The sequence below is a fragment of the Nycticebus coucang genome, chromosome 18 (assembly GCF_027406575.1).
Source record: "Nycticebus coucang isolate mNycCou1 chromosome 18, mNycCou1.pri, whole genome shotgun sequence".
Classification (NCBI taxonomy): domain Eukaryota; kingdom Metazoa; phylum Chordata; class Mammalia; order Primates; family Lorisidae; genus Nycticebus; species Nycticebus coucang.
Genome location: NC_069797.1, coordinates 25383747 through 25398493, shown reverse-complemented (window position 1 = coordinate 25398493; position 14747 = coordinate 25383747).

The window sequence follows — 14747 nt, the reverse complement described above, 5'->3', positions numbered from 1 at the left end:
GTCCCAGCTACTCGGGAGGCTGAGGCAAGAGAATCGCTTCAGCCCGGGAGTTGGAGGTTGCTGTGAGCTGTGTGATGCCATGGCACTCTACCGAGGGATAAAGTGAGACTCTGTCTCTACAAAAAAAAAAAAAAAAAAAAGAAGAGCAAGCCCATTACCATTTATCTTGGACAAAGTCTCCATAAACACTAAATGTACTACTTTCTCTCTCAAAAAAAAAAAAAAATCAGGCTTGGTGCCTATAGCTCAGTGGCTGGGGCGCTGGCCACATGCATTAGAGTTGGCAGGTTCAAACCCAGCCCAGGCCTGCCAAACAACGACAACTACAACAACAACAAAAAAAACAGGTGTGTTGTTGTGGGAGCCTATAGTCCCAGCTACTTGGGAGGCTAAGGCAAGAGAATCGCTTAAACCCAAGAGTTTGAGGTTGCTGTGAGCTGTGACACTACAGCACTTACTGAGGGTGACATAGTGAGATGCTACCTCAAAAAAAAAAAAAATCGTAACTGCACTGGTTATCCTGTGTAACTCTACTTTGGAATGTGTATGTTGATACAACCATATGATCAAAGCAGTTTAAGAGAATAGCTTAAGCCAAAGAGTTTGAGGTTGCTGTGAGCTGTGACACCATATCACAAAACAGTAATTTTTCCAAAGGAACTGCAGCGGATACTGGGAGGTGTCCCTGGACTTGCCAAGGTGGTGTCCTGCTAATACCACCCTCTGGATCTCTCTAAAAGAGGCAACTTTCTGTGGCTGGAGATGGCTCTGCTAGCAGGGCAAGTCAAAATCAAGGGAGAACTAACATATCCTTCCAACTCCAGTCTCCACAATTCTGAGTATGTGTGTGTGTGTATGTGTAGAGATGGGGGTCTTACTGTGTTGCTCAGGCTAGTCTTAAACTCCTAGGCTCTCAAAGTGCTGGGATTACAGGCATGAGCCACTATGTCCAGTCCCCCACAATTCTTTTTTTTTTTTTTAAGACAGAGTCTCACTATGTCGCCCTAGGAAGAGTGATGTGGTATCACAGCTCACAGCAACCTCAAACTCTTTGGCTTAAGCGATTCTCTTGCCTCAGCCTCCCAAGTAGCTGGACTACAGACACCTGCCACAACACCTGGCTATTATTTTTTATTTTTTGCAGTTGTCATTGTTGTTTTAGCTGGCTGGGGCCGGGTTCGAGCCCACCAGCCTCTGTTGTGAGCTGAGGGTGCCACCCTCCAACAATTTTTTTTTTTTTCGCAGTTTTTGGGTGGGGCTGGGTTTGAACCCACCACCTCTGGCATATGCGGCCAGTGCCCTACTCCTCTGAGCCATAGGCACCGCCCCATCCCTCCAACAATTCTTAATTGGTGACCTTTGGGAGTTGGTTATTTAGCCCAGCTCATCACCCCTCAGGTGGGAAAATTTCCCACTCCTCTAAGATATTCCTGAAATCACCTTCCAAATAAATGTCTTGCATTCAAATCTTTGTCTCGGGATCTGCTTCTCGGAGAATCCAAAGTAACACAAGGGCACATTGTGAGGCGTTAACAAAGGCCTGTAGATACCCAACCAATACTTGTCCTGTGAGTATAAGTCTCTCCTAAATCCCATAAAATCATTAGCTATGCAGTAAACTCAGAAGAGTTTTCCACTCACTCATCATAGGGGTGATGTGATTGGCCAATGATCATGATGTACATCTGCTATTTACATAGTGATCTACAGACTGGAAGCCAGGGGCAAATCATTCACAGTTAATATGTCATAGTAGTTGCAATTTTTTTGAGACAGAGTCTCACTTTATTGCCCTTGATAGAGTGCCGTGGTGTCACAGCTCACAGCAACCTCCAACTCCTGGGCTTAAGCCATTCTCTTGCCTCAGTCTTCCAAGTAGCTGGGACTACAGGTGCCCACCAGAACACCCAGCTTTTTTTTTTTGTTGCAGTTTGGCCGAGGCCGAGTTTGAACCCGCCACCCTCATTATATGGGGTTGGTGCCCTACCTACTGAGCCACAGGCGCCACCCAGTAGTTGGAATTTGAACTGTGTTTGGGGGACTGGTGTAATTAAATGGTGTTAATTGACAGGCAAGCATATCAGAATTGTGCGAAGTAAGAGTTGCCTGCAATTTTATCTTTGAACTTGTATTTTGCAAGCATTGTCCGTGGAACAACGAAGCATTCTGAGAGCAGAAGGGATACACAGCCCTCAGTATCTCATAGGGGAGAAAGAGAAAAATAGGGCAAACCTAATGCATTCTTTATTACTTCTTTCACTTAGCTTTTTTTTTTTTTTATTTGAAACAAAAATAAAAAAAACCTCTTTCACTCCTGCTAGCTAGAGTGCAGTGGCATCATCATAGCTAGCTGCGACCTCACACTTCTGGGCTAAACAATCCTCCTGCCTCAGCCTCCTGAGTAGCTGGGACTACAGGTGCATACCACTATGCCTGGCTAATTTTTTTTTTTTTTTTTTCCATTTTTAGTAGAGACAAGGTATCACTCTTGTTCAGGCTGGTCTCAAACTCCTGAACCCAAGCAGTCCACCTGCCTCAGCCTCCCACAGTGCTAGGATTACAGGCTCTTCCACTTAGTTTTGACTGTCTTAGGCAGAGACAAAGTAAGACACCTAAGGATGGTGGGTGAAGAGTGGGCACAACCTGGCACGATCATGGTGCCGTTCTCCACGTCATGTTCACTTTTGGTTTATGATGTCTTACTATGGAAAATTTTAAACATCTACAAAAATAGAGAAAAATGGACTAATGAACCTCTGTGTACCTATTACCAGGTTTGATACTATCACTTCACGATCACTTTTCATCTATCCCTCCCCCCATCTCTTCTCTTTCCTTTTTTTTTTTTTTTTTATAGAGACAGAGTCTCACTTTATGGCCCTTGGTAGAGTGCCGTGGCCTCACAGAGCTCACAGCAATCTCCAGCTCCTGGGCTTAAGCAATTCTCTTGCCTCAGCCTCTCGAGTAGCTGGGACTACAGGCGCCCACCACAACGCCCGGCTATTTTTTTTTTGTTGCAGTTTGGCCGGGGCTGGGTTTGAACCCGCCACCCTCGGCATATGGGGCCGGCGCCCTACTCACTGAGCCACAGGCGCCGCCCCATCTCTTCTCTTTCCACTTCTAAGTATTTTGTTTTAATTCATTTACCTTGTACGAGATGGGGTCTCTCTCCGTCACCCAGGCTATAGTGCAGTGGCATCATCATAGTTCACTGTAACCTCAAACTCCTGGGTTCAAATGATGCTCCTCAGCCTCCAAAGTAGCTGGAACTGCATGTGCCTGCCACAATACCCAGCTAATTTTAGTAGAAAGCGGATCTCACTCTTGCCCTGGCTGGTCTGGAATGCCTAAGATCAAGGGATCCTCCAACATTGGCCTCCCAAAGTGCTAGGATTACAGATGTAAGCCATGCCTCCTGGTCCAGTACCTTAACTTGTTTTTGTCTCAGTTTCCTCAATTGTAAAGATCAATAAATAATAATCTCTTGGCTCGGTGCCTGTAGCTTTGCAGCTGGGGCACCAGCCACATGCACTGGAGCTGGCGGGTTTGAATCCAGCCCGGGCCTGCCAAACAACAATGACTAATTAAATAATAAAAAAAATGGTTGGGCATTGTGGCAGGCACCTGTAGTCCCAGCTGTTTGGGAGGCTGAGGCAAGAGAATTGCTTAAGCCCAAGAGTTGGAGGTTGTTGCGAGCTGTGACGCTACAGCACTCTGCCGAGGGTGACATCATAAGACTATCTCAAAATAATAATAATAATAATAATCATCTCTCTCTAATAATGTCTACAGTGGGTCTTTTTTTTTTTTTTGTAGAGACAGAGTCTCACTTTATGGCCCTCGGTAGAGTGCCGTGGCCTCACACAGCTCACAGCAACCTCCAACTCCTGGGCTTAAGCGATTCTCTTGCCTCAGCCTCCCAAGCAGCCAGGACTACAGGCGCCCGCCACAATGCCCGGCTATTTTTTGGTTGCAGTTTGGCCGGGGCCAGGTTTGAACCCACCACCCTTGGTATATGGGGCCCGCGCCTTACCGACTGAGCCACAGGCGCCGCCCTACAGTGGGTCTTTTTTATGTTGTGATCACTCATCTTTGAAAACCTATTCTACGCCAAGACAATATGATTTCTGCTTCCCAAGGTAGAATACAGACCCTTGTACCTGACTCTGCTGCATAGCTAGGACACAGGCATGTGGTGCAGGCTTGTCCAATCAGATGCAGCTGACCTTGATTCAGAAGTAAGCTACATGGGGCGGCGCCTGTGGCTCAGTGAGTAGGGCGCCGGCCCCATATGCCGAGGGGGTGGGTTCAAACCCAGCCCCGGCCAAACTGCAACAAAAAAAAAAAAAAAAGAAGTAAGCTACATGAAGGAGAGGATGCCATAGAGTCTTGGAGCTTTTAGGGGCAATGAGAGTAAAGGTTCTAGAAGTAGAGACCCTCCTTCTGTATGTGAGCTACAATGCCCAGGGTGGCACAAGGCAGACATACTGCTGATAACAGCCCAACAGTAAAGTTTGGACCATTGTTCCTGCCTGGGTAGCCTCCAATTCTCTTACCCCTTCAGAGGCTGTGTGAGTCATTTATGCCTTTAAACACATTCCTTGGCTGCTTAATCCAGTTAGAATAGCTTCTGTTATTTGTAGCTAAGTTCTCTGACAGTTGTGGGGCTTCCATGATGTAGCTAAATATGGCATCTGGTACTAGAAGGGAATCAGTCAAACTGGATCTGTAGCCTCTGAGCTTCCAGAGAGATGAGACAGGACATTTTATTACTGTTTATGCCATTTCAAGTTGGATTTTCTATTCTTTGTGTTTATAAGCATCTTCAGCACCTGGGTGCAGCTAAAATATGCTCAACATGTTCAATCATAATCACTTTATAAAAATATCCCATGGTGGCGCCTGTGACTCAGTGAGCAGGGCGCTGGCCCCATATGCCGAGGGTGGCGGGTTCAAACCCAGCCCTGGCCAAACTGCAACAAAAAAAAAAAAAAAAAAAAATAGCCGGGCGTTGTGGTGGACGCCTATAGTCCCAGCTACTCGGGAGCCTGAGGCAGGAGAATCGCCTAAGCCCAGGAGTTGGAGGTTGCTGTGAGCTGTGTGACGCCACGGCACTCTACTGAGGGCCATAAAGTGAGACTCTGTCTCTAAAAAAAAATAATAATAAAATAAATAAATAAATAAATGAAAATTATCCCATAATCGACATACAGTACACTGTATATATTAAAGTATATAATTTTATGAGCTTGACACATGTAAATGCCCATGAAAGCATCACTACAATTAAGATTATAAACACTGCAATCAGTGTAACTTGGTTCTTTGTACCCCTAATGAATCCCCAACAATAAAAAATAAATAAATAAAAGATGATAAACATGTCTATCCCACCCCAAAATTTCTTTGTGCCCTTTTGTAATCTTTCTCTCTTTCCTTTCACCCCAGTCCTCTTCTGATCCCTTTTCTGTCATTTTCTAGAATTTTTATAAATGAAATCAAATAGCATGCAATCTTTTTGGTCTTCCTTCACTCAGCATAATTGTTAAGACTCACCTATGTTGTTGCATGAATCAATGGTTTATCCTTTTACTTGCTAAGTAGGAATCCACTGTATGGCTATACCACAGTTTGGTGTGCTTTTTATTTTTTGAGACAGAGTCTCACTTTATTGCCCTCTGTAGAGTGCTCTGGCATCATAGCTCACAGCAACCTCAAACTCTTGGGCTCAAGTGATTCTCTTCTCTCAGTCTCCCGAGTAGCTGGGGCTATAGGCGCTCGCCACAACACCCAGCTATTTTAGAGATGAGGTCTTGCTCTGGCTCAGGCTGTTGTTGAACCTGTGAGCTCAGGCAATCCACTCACCTTGGCCTCCTAGAGTGCTGGGATTACAGGTGTGAGCCACCACACCCAGCCCCCTTATTTTTTTTTTCTTCTTGGCAAGATCAACCATATACTTTCACTTTTTTTTTTTGCACGAAACAGATCTTGCTCTATCAAACGGGCTAGGGGGCAGTGGTGCAGTCATAACTCAATGCAGTCTTGATCTCCTAGGCTCAAGCAATCTATCTGCCTCAGACTTCTGAGTAGCTGGGACTACAGGCATGTGACCACCATGCCCAGCTAATGTTTAAATTTTTTGTAGCGATGGGGTTTGACTATGTTGCCCAGGTTAGTCTCAAACTCCTGGCCTCAAGTGATCCTCTCACCTCAGCCTCTCCAAGTGCTGGGATTACAGGTGTGAGTCACCTGGCCTATACCACAGTTTTGTTTTTTGTGTTTTAGGAGTTTTTTTTGGTTGCAGTTCAGCCGGGGCCGGGTTTGAACCCACCACTCTCAGTATATGGGGCCCGTGCCTTACCGACTGAGCCACAGGCACCGCCCAGGAGTTTTTTTTTTTTTTTGAGACAGAATCTCACTTTGTCACCCTTGGTAGGGCGCTGTGGCATCACAGCTCACAGCAATCTCCAACTCTTGGGCTTAAGCGATTCTCTTGCTTCAGCCTCCCAAGTAGCTAGAACTACAGGTGCCTGCCACAACACCTGGCTATTTTGTTGTTGTTGTTGTCGTTGTTGTTGCAGTTGTCACTGTTGTTAGCTGGCCTGGGCCAGGTTCTAACCTGCCAGCCTCGGTGCATGTGGCTAGTGCTGTAACCATTAATGCTATAGGCACTGAGCCTAGATATGAGTTCTTTGTCAGACATATGTTTGGCAAATACTTCCTCCCAATCTGTGGCTTACCTTTTCATTTTTGTAGCACTGTCTTTTGAAGAGCAAAAGTTTTTATTTTAGGCCGGGTGCAGCAGCTCATGTCTGTACCTAGCATTCTGGGAGGCCCAGACAAGTAGATTGCTTGAGCTCAGGAGCTCCAGACCAGCCTGAGCCAGAGAGAGACCCCCATCTCTAAAAACAGCTGGTGTAGGGCGGCGCCTGTGGCTCAAAGGAGTAAGGTGCCGGCCCCATATGCTGGAGGTGGTGGGTTCAAAACCAGCCCTGGCCAAAAACCGCAAAAAATAAAAAATAAGGGCGGCGCCTGTGGCTCAGTGAGTAGGGCGCCGGCCCCATATGCCGAGGGTGGCGGGTTCAAACCCAGCCCCGGCCAAACTGCAACAAAAAAATTGCCGGGCGTTGTGGCGGGCGCCTGTAGTCCCAGCTGCTCGGGAGGCTGAGGCAAGAGAATCGCTTAAGCCCAGGAGTTGGAGGTTGCTGTGAGCTGTGTGATGCCACGGCACTCTACCCGAGGGCAGTACGGTGAGACTCTGTCTCTACAAAAAAAAAAAAAATAAATAAATAAAATAATAAAAACAGCTGGTGTAGTGCTGGGAGCCTGTAGTCCCTGATACGTGGGAAGCTGAAGCAAGAGGATTGCTTAAGCTCAAGAGTTTGCGTTTGCTGTGAGTTATGAAACCACAGCACTCTACCCAGGTGACAAAGTGAGACTCTGTCTCCAAAAAAAAGTTTTTATTTTAATGAAGTCCAATTTACTTAAGGCTTTTTGTGTCGTATTTAAGAAATCTTTACCAAACCCAAACCCAATTCATTATTATTTTCCTATAAGTTTTTTTTTTTTTTGTAGAGACAGAGTCTCACTTTATGGCCCTCGGTAGAGTGCCGTGGCCTCACACAGCTCACAGCAACCTCCAACTCCTGGGCTTAAGTGATTCTCTTGCCTCAGCCTCCTGAGTAGCTGGGACTACAGGCACCTGCCACAACACCTGGCTATTTTTTGGTTGCAGTTTGGCCGGGGCCGGGTTTGAACCCGTCACCCTCGGTATATGGGGCTGACGCCTTACCGACTGAGCCACAGGCGCCGCCCATATTTTCCTATAAGTTTTACTTTAAAAGTTTTATAGTGGGCATTACCCGTAGCTCAGTGAGTAGGACACCAGCTACACACACAGAGGCTGGCCGGTTTGAACCCAGCCCGGGCCCGCCAAACAACACTGGCAACTAAAACCAAAAAATAGCCAGGTGTTATGGCGGGCGCCTGTAGTCCCAGCTACTTGGGAGGCTGAAGCAAGAGAATTGCTTAAGCCCAAGAGTTGGAGTTGCTGTGAGCTGTGACGCCAGGGCACTCTACCCAGGGTGACAGCTTGAGATCCTATCTCAAAAAAAAAAAAAAAGTTTTATAGTTTTAGTAGCTCTTACTTTTAGGGCTATGACCCATTTTTTTTTTTTTTTACAGTTTTTGGCTGGGGTCGGCTTGAACCCACCACCTCTGGTATATGGGGGCGGTGCACCACCCACCTATGACTCATTTTAAGTTAATTTTGGTATATAGTGTGAGATAAAGGTTCACTTATCACAGCAAATTTATTGAGGACTATTTATTACTTGGGTTGTCTGATTTAGTCCTGACAAGAATTCTTCGAAGTAGATATTATCATACCCATTTTACAGTTGAAGAAATAAGAGTCTTAGTTCGGTGCCTGGAGCTCAGTGGATAGGCCACTGGCCACATGCCCTGGGGCTGGTGTGTTAGAACCACCAGGGCCTGCTAAAAACAATAATGACAACAATAACAACAACAAAAAAAAAAACAGCTGGGCGTTGTGGCAAGCGCCTATAGTCCCAGCTACTTGGGAGGCTGAGGCATAAGAATAGCTGAAGACCAAGAGTTTGAGGTTGCTGTGAGCTGTGACGCCATTGCACTCTACTGAGGGAGACAGAGTGAGATTCTGTCTCAAAAAAAAAAAAAATAGGGGCTCAGAGAAGTTAAGGACTTTGTTAAACAATTTGTTTAGTTAGGAATATGTATGCCAGTTTCCTTACTATATTACTATCCAGCTTCTCCTTGTTCTCAAAAATGTATATCCCTTAGGACTCTTTTTTTTTTAATATCTTTATTTTATTTTATTTGTTTATTTATTTATTTTGTAAGACAGAGTTTAACTATGTCGCCCTCAGTAAAGTGCTGTGGCATCATAGCTCACAGCAACCTCCAACTCTTGGGCCTAAGCGATTCTCTTGCCTGGGACTAGTAGGCGCCCACCACAACACCTGGCTATTTTTTGGTTTTAGTTGCCAATGTTGTTTGGCGGGCGCAGGCTGGATTCGAACCTGCCAGCTCTGGTGTATGTGGCTGGCGCCCTAGCTGCTTGAGCTACAGGCGCCGAGACTGAGCATCTTTATTTTTTTGATTTTTTTTTTTTTTTAATTGAGACAGAGTCTCACTTTGTCACCCTAGGTACAGTGCCATAGCTCACAGCAACCTCAAGCTCTTGGGCTCAAGCAATTCTCTTGCATTAGCCTCCCTAAGTAGCTGGACTACAGGCGCCTGGCTATTTTTTGTTTTGTTTTGTTTAGCAGGCCAGGGCCACTTCAAACCCACCAGCCCTGGGGCATGTGGCCGTTGCCCTAACCACTGAGCTACAGGCACCCTGTTAGGATCCCTTGGTTGCAAACAAACAGAAGCATCCAACACTTAACCCTATTGCCTAAAACAAGCAGAGGATGGATTGGGTTCCCTAACCCCAACAGCAGGGCTGGTTTGTCTAGTTTGATTTGAGGCTTCAGTGTTGTCCCAGGAGTTGGCAGGTCTCCAACTCTCTATGCTTGGCTCTGCCTTCCTCCTTTCATTGGCTGCCTTCTCAGGCTTCACGTAGAAGCTGAATAATGGCAATGGCTTTCTGACTCAAGGCCTACCTAAGGAGATCTGCCTCGTTCCTAGAAGTTCCAGCCTCCAGCTTGCTCAATTTGGACCCTTGGATTCTGTGGTGGAATTCTCAGGAGGAATGTAAGACAAAAATCCTTCTTCTGCAGGGGTGGCACCTGTGGCTCAAAGGAGTAGGGCTCCAGCACCATATAATGGAGGGGGCAGGTTCAAACCCAACCCCAGCCAAAAACTGCAAAAAAAAAAAAAAAATCCTTCTTCTGCAAATGTACCCAGGGGCTGCTTCTGAAAGCCTGCGCATTGACTACCTGTTTTAGAACCAACTGTTTACGTGCAGCTTTTGAGCTTGAGCCCCTCTTCTTATAGATGAGACCCCAAGAAGAATGATTTCTTTAGGAAGGCAGGGCTAAACTAGGATCCCAAAACCCAGGGAGGAAAGAAGAGGGAACAAGAAGCAGGAGATGTGTCCAGCTCTGACTCCTCTGATTCCTATCTATTTTTCCTTTGGTTCAAAATATGATGAGAAAAGCTCTGTCCTGACTGTGGCAGGCCCTTTGGAGAGAGCTGGCTTCCTGCTGATACTGGTTTCTGCCTGTATTCTGAGGGCTCAGATCTCAGGGCTCCCACACAGACATCCTCTGTTAAAGGAGACCTGGTTCAGGGAAGGAGCTGGGTAGAACCCAAGCTCTAGCATGGTGTAAGAGCTGCCTTTTTTTTTTTTTTTAGACAAAGTCTTGCTCTGTTGCCCGGACTAAGGTGCACTAACGACATCACTGCAACCTCAAACTCCCGGGTTCAAGTGACTCTTCTGCCTCAGCCTCCAGAGTAGCTGAGACAAGTTGCACATGCCACCACGCCTGGCTAATTTTTCTGTTTTTTTTTTTTTAAGAGACAGAGTCTCACTTTGTCACCCTCGGTAGAGTGCTGTGGCATAACAGCTCACAGCAACCTGCAGCTCTTGGGCTTAGGTGATTCTCTTGCCTCAGCCTCCCAAGTAGCTGGGGCCACAGGTGCCTGCCACAATGCCTGGCTATTTTTTGTTGCAGTTTGGCAGGGGCCAGGTTTGAACCCGCCACCCTCGGTATATGGGGCCAGCACCCTACTCAGGGGCGCCGCCCTGAATTTTTCTAGTTTTTGTAAAGACAGGGTCTTGCTTTGGTGCTCAGGTTGGTTTTAAATTCCTGGGCTCAAGTGATCCTCTGTCTTAAGCCTCCCAAAATGCTAGGATTAGGAATATGAGTCCACAACCCACCCAAAGTTGTCTCAGAGTTGTCGCAGGGAGGTAGGGAGGAGGTCCCAGCAGTCAGGGGGATGAGGCAGAGCCTGATAGAATAAGCAGGAAGCCAAAGAGAGGCCAGGCTTCAGTTCCTTCCCTGAGCCAGCCAAGAACCTCAGTGGGCAGAGGCAGGGAGAAGGGGCCAAGGCCTGGGGAGCCGGCAGGGTCCTGGCAGGCTCGTCCAGTCCAGGCAGATGCACTTTCATACGTGGTCACTTTCTCAGCCAGAGAGTGACCCCATCCCTCAGGTGATGAGCACTGTATCCTGGTTTCAATAACACCACTTTATATTATCCAAATTACATTCGACTGCATGCTACCAAATGTTTTTTTTTTTTAACTTTATTCAAATTAATATGAGGGTACAATATTTAACTTACATTGTTCTCACTTCCAGGGCAAAGTTCCATTTGTAGAAGAGCTCCTCACCCAGGGGGCGTGTTATACACCCTCACCATGTGCCACTAGGTGAGATCCCGCCTCATGCCCTCCCTCCCTCTGCCATATGTCCTTCCCTTTCCCCCCTCCTGCTTCCCTCTACCCCCAAACTGGACTATAATAGTGTTTTATTGTTTTTAGGTACATGTAATTGTTTATATATTGATTTCATATTAGTATGGGGTATGTTACCAACGTTGTCTTATGGCCACTGCACCCATACTCGTCTGGTTGGTTAGCTGTCAGATTTAGGTGGAAGACAGCCATAGTCTTCTGATTCAAAACTTCCATTCTGGCCAGGCGCCGTGGCTCATGCCTGTAATCCTAGCACTCTGGGAGGCCCAGGCGGTTGGATTGCTTGAGCTCAGGTGTTCCAGATCAGCCTGAGCAAGAAGAGCTAGGCTCTATCTCTAAAATTAGCCAGGCAGTGTCTGTAGTCCCAACTACTCAGCTACTCAGAGGACTGATGCAAGAGGATCACTTGAGCTCAAGAATTTTTTTTTTTTTTATTTGAGACAGAGTCTCACTTAGATACCTTTGGTAGAGTACCATGGCATCATAGCTCACAGCAATCTCAAACTCTTGGGCTCAAGCGATTCTTTTTTCTCAGCCTTCTCTGAGTAGCTGGGACTACAGGTGCCTACCACAATGTCAGCTGTTTTTAGAGATGGGATCTCATTCTGACTCTGGTCTGAAACTCCTGAGCTCAAGCAATCCATCCACCTCAGCCTTCCAGAGTACTAGGATTACAGGCATGAGCAACTGCACCCGGCCTGAGCCCACGAGTTTGAGGTTGCTGTGAGCTATGATGCCACGGCCCTCTACTAAAGGCGACAAAGTGAGACTCTGTCTCAAAGCAACAACAATAACAACAACAAAAAACAACCAAAAAGCTTCCATTCTATAGATGGAAAACTGAGGTGTGGGGAGAGGCGAGTCCCGAATAAAGCCAGGGAGCTATTTAGCATGTTTATCACCTTCTCTCTTAAAGCACCATGGTAGAAAAGTTGCTTGCTCTGGCTGGGCTCAGTGGCTCATAGCTGTAGTACTACAGCTCTGAGAGGCCCGGGCTGGAGGATCCCTGGAGCTCAAGAATTCAGGACCAGCTTGAGCCAGAGCAAAACCTCGTCTCTAAACATAGCTGAACGTTGTGGTGGCCGCCTGTAATCCCAGCTAGTTGGGAGGCTGAGGCAACAGAATCACTTGAGCCCAAGAATTGGAGGTTGCTATGAGCTATGATGCCACAGCACTCTACCAAGGGCAACATGGTGAAACTCTGTCTCAAAAATTAAAAAAATAAAAGAGAATCACTGGCTACAACCCTTACCCCTTTGCCTCTTTGAAAGCACATGTAGTTAAAGTAAGATGAAGTCAGTCAGGCTAGTGCTGAATGACACAGCTCGCCTGGTCGATGTGTCCTACGTGACCTTTACCTCATGTCTCCCATTCTTGCTGTCTTATAAATTCAGCTTTAACCCAAAAGTGTCTTTTTTTTTTTTTTGTGAGACAGGGTCTCACTTTGTTGCCCCTGGTACAGGGTGTAGAGTGCTGTGGTGTCACAGCTCACAGCAACGTCCAACTCTTGGGCTCAAGCGATTCTCTTGCCTCAGCCTGACAACTAGCTGGGACTACAGGCATCCACAATGCCTGGCTATTTTGTTGTTGTTGTCATTGTTGTTTAGCAGGCCCTGGGCTGGTGTATGTGGCCGGCACCCTAACCACTGAGCTATGGGTGCCAAGCCACACCCATTTAAGTTATTAATAATTTGTTTTGTTGGGCGGCGCCTGTGGCTCAGTCGGTAGGGCGCCGGCCCCATATACCGAGGGTGGCGGGTTCAAACCCGGCCTCGGCTGAACTGCAACCAAAAAATAGCTGGGTGCTGTGGTGGGCGCCTGTAGTCCCAGCTACTCGGGAGGCTGAGGCAAGAGAATCGCTTAAGCCCAGGAGTTGGAGGTTGCTGTGAGCTGTGTGAGGCCACGGCACTCTACCAAGGGCCATAAAGTGAGACTCTGTCTCTACAAAAAAAAAAAAAAAAAAAAAAAAAAAAATAATTTGTTTTGTTGTTTGTTTTGCCAATTTGATAAGTGGAAAAATGAAAATGTTCTCTCTTACAGTTTTATTTATTTATTTATTTTTATTTTTATTTATTTATTTTTTGAGACAGAGTCTCAAGCTGTCACCCTGGGTAGAGTGCTGTGGCGTCATAGCTCACAGCAACCTCAAACTCTTGAGCTTAAGTGATTCTCTTGCCTCAGCCTCCCATGTACCTGGGACTACAGGCCCTCGCCACAATGCCGGGCTAATTTTTTTTTGGTTGTAGTTGTCATTGTTGTTTGGCAGGCCCGGGCTGGATTCGAACCCGCCAGCTCTGATGTATGTGGCTGGCGCCCTAGCCACTGAGCTATAGGCTCCGAGCATATTTTTATTTTTTGAGACAGAGTTTCAAGCTGTCGCCCCGGGTAGAGTGCTGTGGCGTCATAGCTCATAGCAACCTCCAACTCTTGGGCTCAAGTGATCCTCTTGCCTCAGTTTTTCTATTTTTAGTAGAGACAGGAGTCTTGCTTTTTACTCAGGCTGGTCTCAAACCCGTGAGCTCAAGCTATCCACCCACTTTGGCTTCCCAGAGTGCTAAGATTACAGGCGCGAGCCACCATGCCTGGCTCTCTTACAGTTTTAATTTACATTTTTCATACTATGAATGAGACTGATTATCTAAGATGAAACCCAGAGGTTAGTGTGTAACTGGAGTAGGCTTTGGCCTCTCCATGAGGCTGAGTCAGTGTGTTTCCTGCTCCCCTGGCCTGCAGACAAGGGATGGCTGGGTGGCGTGAGCCCTTCTAGGAATTGCCTTTCCCACCCACTCACTTGGGATGAGTAACAGTTTCTCCTGGGCAACTGGAAGAGGCATGTTTTATTCAGGTACCCTGCTTTGTCCTGCTTTCATGTCCCTGAGGGCTGGGACTTGGCCTCTAATGGTAAACAGGAGGATCTGCAGCAGGGGAATGGCAAGATGAGACTTGCTTTTGTTGAAAATAGAGCTGGGATGGATGGGGAGCTGGGTGAAGGCTGAGGCAGTTCCAGTGAGAGAAAGGTGTCTGAGCCAGGCAGTGGGGATGGACCCTGAGATCCAACAGCAGATGGCCCCCAGGGTTGACTGGGAGGGAGATGAGGGTGAGAAGCAGAAGTCAGCCCTGGGAGAGGATGGAGAGGAACAGGAAGAGTGAGTCAGGGGTTGCCTGTGGGATAGACAAAGGCAATGAGAAATGTTTGTTGGATGAATGTCCTCCCAGAGGCTATAGGAATGGAGTGGTTACATGTCCAACCCAGAGACGTGAATGTGGCTAGTCCGGCCACAGCAGGTTAAACCACCTTTGGAGTGTTTCCTGCTTCAGGCTTTCTGCAAAGAAGCAATCTGGCTCT